Raw genomic sequence first — 12,240 nt, forward strand, 5'->3', positions numbered from 1 at the left:
GCCTGGCTCCTGAAGTTTAATGCTTTGCAATCACTGTCTTGAAAGTCTTTAGAATGTTCTCTTTGAATTTGTGTTTTGTAAGTGAAATCTGATGGAACAATGAAGCATGTGTGTGTGTGTGTGTGTGTGTGTGTGCGGGTAGATTGACACTGACAGGAAGGAGGGTACTTGGAGCCTTGGCTCCTGAACTGCCCCATCTCCCACCACAACCCTGGGAAGGGTTCTGGGCTGTTTACTCCCCTTGTGCTAGCACCACAGGTGCCTAGTTCCCCTTCCCACCCTGGCCTGTAGACCACTGCTGCCATGCTTCCCTTCCCCCAGAACGACCATGGGGTCACATCAATGGGGGGAGGCCTATGTTTTACCATCCTCCTTTGACCCCCACAGCAGCCTGGGCACAGGTGCAAGGTGGGTTGTTGTTGGGTGCATACCCCACAGTGTCTTGGAGTGGGTCATGACATTTGCAGTCCTGGTACTTGCCACAGCATCATGGCAGGCAACTAGGCAGAGACAAGCCTCTAGCTGACCTGCAACTGAGTGCTTCCCAACTTGGAGGTTGCAATCCTTGGGTGTCACCCATCCATCACGAGTCGGGGCTATGTGCCCCTGAAAAAGAGAAATTGACTCTCCCCCACCCATATCCTCCTCCTGCCCTGCCAGGTGTGTTGGCAGGAGGGCCAGCCTGACATCCCAAAGGCCACTTGTGCATACACTGAGTTGGGAGTGCATCTGGGCACCTGGGAAGGTCTATACTTTCCCTGGGCAGTATCCCTTACTGGAGGGCTATTACGTAGCAAATTAAAAACACCCTGACTGGTCAAGGGAGAGAATAGAAAGAAGAAAGGAAAAAGTTTGAAACAGTAATTTAGTATCTTGAGCAGCATTTTCTTTCTGCTTTTTGAACAAGGAGCTCCACATTTTCATTTTACGTTGGGCCCCACAAATCATGTAACCAGCCCTGTTACAAGGAAGTGGCCATCCATAATCCCTGAAAAAGCATACAGTATAGCAGAAAAGGGCCTCTGCTTCTACACCTCGAGCCCTAAAGGATATTCATCTTTACCCTCCTCCACCACCCATTCTAGTTTTCTCTTGCTTTCAGCCAGCATTGCAGCCAGTCAAGTTTACTTGCCTGATTAGGGGACCCACTGTCAACACTGAATGGTCTGAGCCCTTGATTGCCTCGGTCTTTTCACACTCTGGTCACTGCAATTGCCTATTCAACCAGCATAGAAGCCTGCGGAAACTCCCCAGTGACTTCTTCAAATTTGACACAGCTCTCTTTGTCCCCATTATGTAAGAACAATCCTATTCTTCATAATAATGAGGATCAGTTATGCCTGTCAATGTAGTAATTTATTTGTCTGTTGGTTCAGTAATCAAAACCCAGGTTCAGTAAAGGACGTATTTCCTTCTATTTCCAAACCAGCACGTTCAATACAGCAGAACCCAGGATGAAAATACAGAAAATATAATTTCTGTAAGTTGGTCACTGTATTACTTTGCTAGGGCTGCCCTAACAAAGTACCATAGACTGGATGATTTAAACAATAGAAATTTATTTTTTTTTCACTTCTGGAGGCTAGAAGTCTGAGATCAAGTTGTCTGCAGGGGCGGTTTCTCCTGAGGACTCTCTCCTTGGCTTGTAGATGGCCACCTCTCTTCCCTTTGTCTTTACATGGTCTTCCCTCTGTGTGTGTCCTAATCTCCTCTTCTTATAAGGACACCAGTTCACATTGGATTAGGCCCCATCCTAATGACCTCATTTTAACTCAATCACCTCTTTAAAGTCCCTATCTTCAAATAGAGTCACATTCTGAGGTACTGGGAATTAAGACTTCTACAAACAAATTTGGGGAGTGGGGAGCACATTCAGCGCATAACAGTCACTGAATGGATGATAAGTCTTATTTCAACCTTTGGTTTCTGGGCCCAGATATTCTAGCTATTGGTGATGCAGCAGCATGAATTAGTTTCTGAATTATCATAAATACTGCATTTTAGAGGACAGCACCATAACTTTGTCAGATGTTTCCCATCTGACACCTTAGATGAGAGCATTCCAGGGTTCTATTTGGCTATCTACTTCAGAGGGATGTGTATGTGGTGGGATCAGTGGATTCTATGGTCATACACTCTCAGTCACAAATTCTTCACCGTAAAATGGATCCTTGGTCTGAGATTCTGTTATGCAGCATCAGGTGTCAGGAAATCAGGCATACTAAGAGCACTTCTCTGATGGTTCCCACACAGACACTGTTATCAGGGTAGGTAAACCCCTATCTGGTATAGGTGTGGAAGGGTAGAAAGTATCTGATGTGATTAATTTCTTACAAAGTGGTGGTCTGATATAAAGTGTTCAATTTATATCAGGAAAGCAGCAGTTCAATTAGCCTTGTAAAGGGGGCAAGGCTGTTGGGCCTTTCATAACTTAAATCCTCGTCATCATGACTTTTCCACTCATAAGCTCATTGTACAAGCACTGGGTTAGTGATGGATAGGGCAGGTATGACATTATGTGCACCTGGTTTTTGAGTGTCTCTTCTGCCTTGAATGTTCTATGTTGGGCATTAGCACGAAACACAAAAATTCTCTTGCTATGTGTCCATTCCCATAGATCCAAAAATCAGTATGTCACTTGTCCAGATGTCATTGCCTCTAACATTTCAATTCACCCTTCCATGTTCCTAAGCCAATCTATGAAATTTTTTACCGCTACCCAGACTCAATGTAGGTCATCACTTCAGGACACTTCTCACTTCTTCAAGGAGTACATCCAAATGTACTTCTCACAGGTCTCCTCAATGAAACAGCAGTCCATTTTTAGTTAACACCAATGCTACAAGCTGCACTATTTGTGAAAGAGACCCCTAGTTTTCCTCAGTCATCAGCTGGTCATGGAGATCCAACCCCCTTGAGTCATATAAGTATGAGTTGAAAGAGATGTCAGTGGAACACAAGCAGATAACATAGGACACTGTGCCACCACTTTATTAAACTGACTTAGGTCCACTGCATATACTAGAGCTCCATCCAAAATGTACCTTTTCTATTGTATGATGGATTGCTGACACACCCATTGGACTCTATGCATTAGGAGAACTGATAAACATCCAGAAGCTCTATTAACTCAAGAAGTCTTGTTTATCATCAGTCTCTACTACTGCTCAGTGGTACATCATACCAATAGAATGCCAGAATGACTACAAAGTCAGTGTTTCTAACTTGCCTGTACCTTATCCCAAATCAGATGAGATGAGAATTTTATTAATTGTGGTGTCACAGCATGCCACTTACCGTCAGCAATGGGATCCATGTTACCTTCTGATGATGAGAGACTACAATGATTACATAGGTCAGATGATTGGAAGGACTCAATAAACTCATGTAAGGCTTTAACGAAGCTAAAAGATTTTGTACAGAGCAGTAGAAATAAAGTGCAGGTAAGCATAGCGGGCTCAAGAAATTTCTCGTCATAGTTCTCTAGTGTCCTTTCTCAGTCAGAGAGGATGCTTTTTAACTCTGTATTGTGAACCACCAAGACAAATATGAGGAATCTGGTTTCAGGAGAGCTAGGGCAAAAGTTTCCAGGAAGATCTTTTATGCCCAATTGGACACATATCCAAGCCAGCTGCTAATTGATTTCACCAGGTGCAATTCATCAATCTATGCATCTCTAAACAAAGTAAACAAGGTGGCTGTGGGTGCTGCTGGGATTTTCATGCATTAAATAGCTAAGTATAAATTACTAGCTAGGCTATTTCTTCATTCTCTTGTCCTAGAGTCAGTATTAGAGTTCCAGGCATCCCCATAGGTAAGCTAGATAAGCAGTTGTGCTCTAAGATCACTTTATCTTCCACAGTGACCCAGTTCCAGAATCTCACTGCTTACTAGGAATGCCTCCGGTTTTAACTTCTTAGTTTTGGGGGTTTTCTCTAAACCATAGCCTGGGTCAAAGTTATGGTTGCAAGTCGTTTATCAATAAGATTCCAAGAAATCAGGAGTTGGTTAGCAGGGAAAGTGGTTGTGCTATTGAGGTTTCAGCTGGAATCACTAAGAAGTGTAAAACATTGGCTCCCAAAGACACCTGTTGGAGGCACAGGATGCTGGGGAACCTATTTGGTAGCTCTCATCCATATTTGTTGAGGGTCACCCCCTCAACAAACCCCTGGGATATTAACTCCCTCATTCTCTCAGCCTGCACTGGTATGTAAAGGGGCAGTCTGTAAGGGCCCTGAAGAAGGCCATGGCTTTAAAGATGGTTCTAGGGCAGGAATCTTCCAGGAATTTTGAGAGCCTGTTGCAAAACTCAGCTATCATTAAAAATTGAATTCCATAAATTTATAATTAAACAAATTATATGAAAAACAAAAGTAATTAACACTCAAAACCCATCTTGTCCTAATTATTTCCTATCATCTACCCTCTTGTGGTTGTCTATTATCTGTCTGGTGGAATACCAATAAAATGGAGTGCTGCTTGCTGCTTTGTACCTCTTCCCAGAAATGCATTTACTACATCATGCTGTAGCTTGAAATTGGCCATGATGGGAATATTTACACCATAGAAATCAGCAAATGCTACAAATCAAGGCTGGCTTCCTGCCCTCCCCACCCCTTCCATCTCCGTCTCTTCTTAAACCGTTACTAGGCCCCCATTACAGAAAAGTGAAGAGAAACATGCTAGATCCTTAAGAAGGGAGACTAGTTGAAATTGTCCAATACATATGGTTGAAATCAGAGATAAGACAAGGATATGTGACATTGGTAGCTAAAATTGTCTGCCATAATCCCAAGTCTCCCAGACTTTATGGCAAACTGGTAGTAATGTACATAAGTTAGCTTCCCCTCTAATTTCCATCTGTACTCCAAGCCACCCTACGTAAACATTATTGTAATTGGACATGTTTGACTTAGTGATTTTGAAGGTGAAGAATTTCAGGGGCAAACGGCCAAGGAATTAAAAGGCCAAGTGTTGGCTGGGCCACCATCCAACACCATTAAAGTTAGTCAAATGATAAAATAAATTTGAGTAAGAAGAAAATGAGATGGGGTAAAAATCTTCACAATTTCTTCAAAAATTAAGGAGTAGCGGATAAAAAGTTTGGTGGGTACTGAATATTATATTTGAGCGATGTATTTGTAAAACAAGGAGGATTTTACAGTGAAGTGTGGAATAATGATAGGCAATCCACTTATGAAGGAAGCTCCCCAGCTAAGAGTTCTCCTGGTGAGACTGTCACTACCCACACCCTCCCACCCATCATACCCGCCCTCATCTTCTCCCTTTCATGTACACACACCAACGACAGCACACACAATTATTTAATAAAGAATAATAAGTCACATTTAGGTGAGGAAATGTTTTATATCCTTCGTGTATATTTTCTTTTTAAACCCTCACAGCAATCTGATAGTTTAATATCATTCCCATATTACGTTATCATTCCCACATTGCAGATGAAGAACCTGGGGCACAAAGAATTTAAGAAACTGGGAGACAACACTCATTAAGTGGTAAAGCCAGGTTGTAAACTATTCTCTGAAAAAATCCTTCTTAATCTTCTTAATCTAATGAGAATCTGCTTCACTTCAAGGCGCTGCTCACCTCTCCACCCTATCAAGTGGTGGATGATCTTACACCCACAGGACCTGTGAGCAGAGAAGTGTCTTCCTTGCTTCTCACAGTTCTTCCTGCTTTTCCCTCCTCTTTAAGCTAGAATTCCAATCTGTTTGAAGCATTTGCTGACAGTGCTACCTACTACCCCTTTTGGTTGTTGTCATGTGCAAACCTTCCTGTCAGTCTTTCTCATCCATTGAAAATGTTAACACCCTAACTCCTTACTTCACATTTGGAGATTTCAAACCAGGGCCCACTAGCACAAAAGGTAGGTTTGTTCAAATTATTGAAAAAGACCTCTTCTGTCTGTATGAATTTCAGTAGAAGTACTCCCTTCGGGCAGATAAATTAATGAGTTCCTTCCTCCACACTGAGATCAGCCTTGGTCCAAAGCCCGGGCCTGGAAGTAGAGCCTGGGCTAGTTCAGTTTATAAATCTCTTGGGTACCAGACTGTCCCAAGCAATAATTCCTCCAATTCCTTTTTCTTTCAAATTTTTTATTTTCATCACTGTCAATGACTTCACATCTACCTTACCTCTATCACAATCTCCCAGGTTCATATTCCTACTATGAATAGCTAAGTAACCTCCAAAATTTTATTAAAGTCAGCCCCTTCTCTGACCACCATCTCTAGCATTTCCAGCTCACTTACCCTATCCATTATAATAACTGTTCAGTTTCCACTTCTTTAATGATACCTTTTTCACTTCCAATCACCATCTCAAAATCTCCTTATCCAACTTAGATGGTATAATCTATCACTATAATCATATAATCACATTTATAGATACCCTTAAATCATTTACCCCAACTCCCTCTATCTTCCTCAACTGGCAAAGCTGCAACCCTATTTAAATTTACTCTGTGTCTTCTAATTGCCTGTAGAACCTGACTAGGGGAAATTAGGCCATTGTCAATGAAATCACTTTATATTTAGTATCACAAATTTCAAGTCGGCTCATAGTATTGCCTAGCCATCTCATTGCATTTATATAGTCAATTCTCTATCATGCCCCTCACCTATTTAATGATCATTTTTTCCAGAAATAACCTTCCATCTCCAATCATCATCAATGCCATCTTCTCTATGTCCTTTTCATCAGGATACAAACATGTGGTAACATCCTTCATACTAAAATGGCTGTCTCTGGATACCTCAACTCTCTCTAGTTACAGCTCCACTTCTCTTTGACATTATGCAGTGAAAGTTTTAAAAATGATTTTCTACAATAACCCCTCTTTCCAAACTCACATGCTCTCATTAATTCACTCCAATTACACTTTTTCTGTCAAGTTCATTAATAGTTTCGACCTTCCTATTGACAAATGCAATAGTCAAGCTCAGTCCTCTTTCTACTCGATCTCCGAGATATCAAATTCTCTGTCCTGAAATATTTTGTTCCCTTAGCCTCTAGAGGAGACTCAAAACTCCTAAAGTATCCTGGGTTTCATTTCAACTCTTCTTTATCCATGGCCAATCTACACTCAGTCCACACCCAGGTTCATAACTAAATGATTTCTATATCACCTATGTCACTATCTCTGTCGGTGTCGCAATCCAATGTACACATCAGGATAGATGCGGAGAGGGCTGATGGCCACTCTGAGTTTATTATAACCATCATTTCAATATATACATAGCTTACATCTGTTAAACATACACAGGTGTTCTGGATGAAGTAATTAGCAAATGCCAAGAATTCTTAGTGATTTCTCAAGGAGCCCTCCCTTGGCCTCTGTTTCGATATTATCATGTTGTTGCTGTGCTCCTATATTTTTATCTCAGAGCAGGCAAGGTCTCTTAGGCAACGGTCCCTCTTGCTCCCGATATCGATATCGTTTCTCCATCTGTGTCCCCAGGCGGCCGCCGCCTGGCTTAGGTTGCCCCCCCAGGGGGTCTTACCCGTCATTGGCTAACCGGCCTTCTCACCTCCGGGTCACAGTTTGTTGGCAACTTTTTCCAGTGATTATTAACCCTTCCTGTGTCAGGGGCGGCTACAATCTCCAAAACATTTGCTCTCAAAACTGACACTCTTTCAGTTTCAGACATATATTCAATTATCTTCCTGATCTCTCCATTTGGATGTCTATGAGGCATCATGAATTTGACAGGTCTGAAACAGAACTCCTGATCCTTGGGCTCCAAAGCCTGCTTCTCTCTTACTCTTCCTCTCCTCCATATAAGGAACAACCATTCACTCCGTTGTTCAGGCTGAAACCCTGAAAGTAATTTCTCTCCTCTGTATCTAAATCCCACATACAATTTCTTAGCAATGTCTATGGGCTCTACATTCAAAAATATATTCCAAATTTGACCATTTCTCATCACCTCCATTTCTATTGCATAAGATACCACCTAACTGATCTTCTTGTTTCTCTTCCCTTTCCCCTAAGTAAATTCTTCATAAAGTGACCAGAATTATCTTTTTAAAAATTAAATTGCATCATTAGCCTGCTGCTCAAACTCTCCAATAGGTTTGTGCTCCAAAATCCAACTTTTAAACATGTCTGAGCAAACTCTAAATAGAATATAGTCTAAGTAATTCTCGGCTCTTATCTCCTAATATTTTTTTAAAATATCCTTCACTTAATCTAGCCTCATTGGCATGGTCTTACTGCAATATCTCAAGGATGTCAATTTCTTTCACCACTTTGTTCTCTCTTCTTGGACTGCTCTTCCCCACAGATATTTCCATAATTCTTCCTTTATCAGGTTTCTGCGCAAACCTTCCCTCTCTACTTCCACGTGACTATTTTTCTTTATTGTGACTTATCATCACAGAATTCATAATTACTTAAATTCATATATGTATTTGTTTTTGTGCCTATTGTCTGTTTCAGTTACTAAATTGTAAGCTCTCTACAAAGAAAGATTGTATCTGCTTTCCTTATTGCTATTATTTCAATGTCTAGATAAATAACTGACATATGAGAGTTCAATGAGAGAAGAAACTGATTAATAAGTCATCATTTGGGAAAGAGAAGGGTGATTTAGATGGTGTTGCATTACACACGAAAATGAAAAAGTGTGAATCTTTATTAAAAAATGAGAAGGCAATCAGTAAGAGGAATGACAGTATTTACCACATTTGCCAGACTTTACTGTAATCACTTACTTGATTGTCCATCTATCCTGCTCAATTGTAACGTCCAGAGAGCACCAAATGATGCTTGTTCTTGCCATTGCTTCTGACTTGCATAGCACTGTTCCCAAAGGAAAAATCAGCTGCTGTGTGAAAACTTGGTGAATGAGTGGATAAAAAAAGGTCCTCGGACTCAGCCAGTTTAGGAGCAAGTGTAGTCATTAGGATATATCTAGGGAAATAAATCAGTATAGTTTCACCATACGGTAGCCTCCTTTGGACCATTTATTTTGTCTGAGGAAAATAAATGCTTCTGGGAAAATAGATAAACCTCTCGTTTGGAGAAAATAATGTCATTTCCCATAAATTATCATTATAATGATGATAAAATTATTTGAAAGTCCATCTTAAGACTGAGGAAAAACTGAGCAAGGTGGTGAGTGTAAAGAATTTTGAATTAATCTGATAAATGTTATCAACATACTTTTAAATGCTTTTTATTGCAATAGAGTTGATACTGGACAAAAGGCTGAAATCTATTTCATAAACGTCCACTGATGTAGTAAGATAAATATATTATTCAATACTTCAAGCACATGATTAGCACAGCAGTAAAAATTGATCTGTGTTGTTTTGGATGTTTATGCCTGTGAGCAAATGAAACACACTTTTCTATTAGAAAAAACACTTTCAGGAAATTCAGTCAGAAGTTTGAAATTAAGTATTAAGTCATGTGTCCACTATGGAAAGGAAAGAGAGTAGAAAAAAAAGACAAAATATTTACAGAATTCAAAGATCTGAAACTGCTTTGTTTTCCTGGCCTGCATCTGCCAGAATGCTCATGTCCCCAGCTCTCTAATCACCTTATAGTACTTGACTAAAATTCAGCAAAATCTATCATCTTGGTAGTCAATGAATAGTTAAACAAAGCAACACATTTTAAGAACTTATTATTTGGATCTCTGGGTTGGCAACAGCATGCTCAATATTCATATTAACTTCTTCATTTTATTTTTCTCTCCAGCATGCTCTGTCAGTCTTTCTCATACATTGAGAAAGCTTCTCCTTCCACTTCTCTTTCCCTTCTCCTCCCAGCTCTTTTGCCTCCTCTGTCGCTCTCTTCCTCTTTCCCTCTTTCCCTCTCTCATCTCCTCTCTTTTTCTCTTATACAAGAACGTTATCACACACCATGTAATTATTAACAGCCAAAACTGATTAGGAAAAGATTTATATAATTAAACCATGTTTATTGCCGTTTTATTTGTGTTGTTAAAAACAAGTAACCATAAAAACACATTGGCTTAAATAATAGTATTTTTAAAAATTGGAAAAAAAATAAAAGCACTGTTCAAATTGCAATTGCTTAAATATTGAAACTTACATATTTGTAACACAGGCAATGGTCTGATAAAGTTTGTGTACTATACTATACTGTATTTGTATTTTTATTTGGTCCATTTTTATAGTAGTTCAGAACTGTTAATACTTTGAATGTGTTCAGTAGTACTACATGGTTAATATTTTATCATAAAGTTATTGCCTTTGCCTGGAAATTGTTTTATTTTTTGAAAGTTATTGTCTTTTTAATATTATTTTGGAAAATTTGCTAGGCTGTAGGTGTATTCCATCTAGGAAACTGATTTTTAATAAAAAATATCCTCTGGCTTTTAGAGTAAAAGTCAGTGCAAAAGTAATTGCTTATATGATGTTTGTCAAACCTGATTTTGCTAGACTAGAACTATTCTAAGTTTTGTTTTGTTTTGTTTTATTTTATGAGGAAGATTGGTCCTGAGCTAACATGTTGCCAATGTTCCTCTTTTTGCTTGAGGGAGATTGTCACTGAGCTAATATCTGTGCCAATCTTCCTCTATTTTGTATGTGGGACACTGCCACAGCATGGCTTGATGAGCGGTATATAGGTCCCCACCCAGGATGCGAACCTATGAACCCTAGGCCACCAAAGTGGAATACGTGAGCTTAACCACTACACCACAGGGCCAGCCCCTAGAACCATTCTGGTACGGGTAGACAACTCAGTCATAATAACACAACTGAAGAACACAGTGTTTTCCGTTATTGTGTACTTTTATAAAGAAAGAGAGACTTTGGAAAGAAACAGTATTTGTAGTAAAAGGTAAATAACTTTTTAAATGTCTAAATTTTGAAAAAGTAAAGTAGTCTAATTTTACATTTTTAAAAAATAATAGGATTCTAGTCAATCTTATATTGCCACGACCTACCAAAGACCTAAACTGAGAAGAAAAACGGAGGCTTTTGCTAATTCCTTATCCACCACCCCCTACTCAGAGATGATAATAAATATTATAATAGAAATGTTGCTATAATGAAGAACTTCCTTATAATTATGTTCTGAAAATAGACAGTCTAGTTTCTGCCTGTAATACAGGGAAGGAACCGAGATGTTGTGAGATAAATAACATGAAATGCAAGTCAGAGAAATCAAACTTTGATGAGCTATATAGAGCAGAGAAAAGGAGAAGAATATAGCAGTAGCAAATTTGTCTGGATGACTCATTGACGAATACAGTTCTCTCTTCTTTGTAACATATAAAGCTCATTTTTTGTGGATAAGATTTTATAAGACTTTGAACATTTAAACTGTAATTGGTTACTATAGCCTATAATTGCTTGTATTTATGCTTTTTTTCTTTTTTACTGGAAACAGATTAGTTTAAGGTAGGGGTATTTGGAGGGTTTTCTGCAAGACATTTAAATATTCATATTTTTCTAATTATAAATATACAACTTTCTAAGGAAATGCCATTATTATAGCAAATTTTGGAGTTATTGATACTAACTAATTAAGAGGTGTTTAAGCTGGACATATGATAGACAGTCGTTACTTTTTTATTATTAATTCTGCTATTTAAAGCACTAGAGGGTAATAATAGTAAAAATAAAATATATTAGGGTGATTAGTAGGTACTAGATATTCTTTTAAGCACTTGTCTTAGATTTCACATCAGCTGTTTGAATCAGTTACCTTTGTTTGTAGGATGAAAGGCACAGAGAATTTACGTAATCTGCCCACGATCACATCATAGTGGAGCCAGTCTCGGAATCTAGTTGGTCTGGTTTCCGAACTCATCCTTTTACCCACTCTTCCTATAAGAGCCAATCCTGGTCGCTCTTATTTTACTTTTTTACCCCCAACTTCTTCTATTTTCTTGAAGGGAGACGTTTTTTCTTCCTATCACAACTCCCTTTACTCGATCCAATTTCACTAAGGGACTGAACGCCTCTACAGAGAGCTGGAGCAGAAGTGAGAGTTGCACTCAGTGCTGCTGTCTCTTGTATCTTCCTATATATTTCCCTTTCCGTTTTTGAGTTTCTTACTGTGATTTTTTTTCTTTTATTTTCTTTAAAACCATTTGGGCATTTTAATGATATCTCATGGGATCAAATATTTATTCCAAACCCTCACAGATACAACATAGTGAGCGCTCATTTTGATCTATTGTCTTAATGGTAAAAAAGAAAAAAACAAAAACTTCCCAAATAGCAAAGTTTAAATTA

General features: G+C 39.0%; 1 pseudogene; it reads left to right on the forward strand.

The window, feature by feature from the left end:
- Positions 1–328: 328 nt before the first annotated feature.
- The window catches only part of LOC100066826 (elongation factor-like GTPase 1), a 120,385-nt pseudogene continuing 108,473 nt past the window's right edge, over positions 329–12,240 (forward strand).

This window comes from Equus caballus, chromosome 3 (genome assembly GCF_041296265.1).
Source record: "Equus caballus isolate H_3958 breed thoroughbred chromosome 3, TB-T2T, whole genome shotgun sequence".
Taxonomy (NCBI): Eukaryota; Metazoa; Chordata; class Mammalia; order Perissodactyla; family Equidae; genus Equus; species Equus caballus.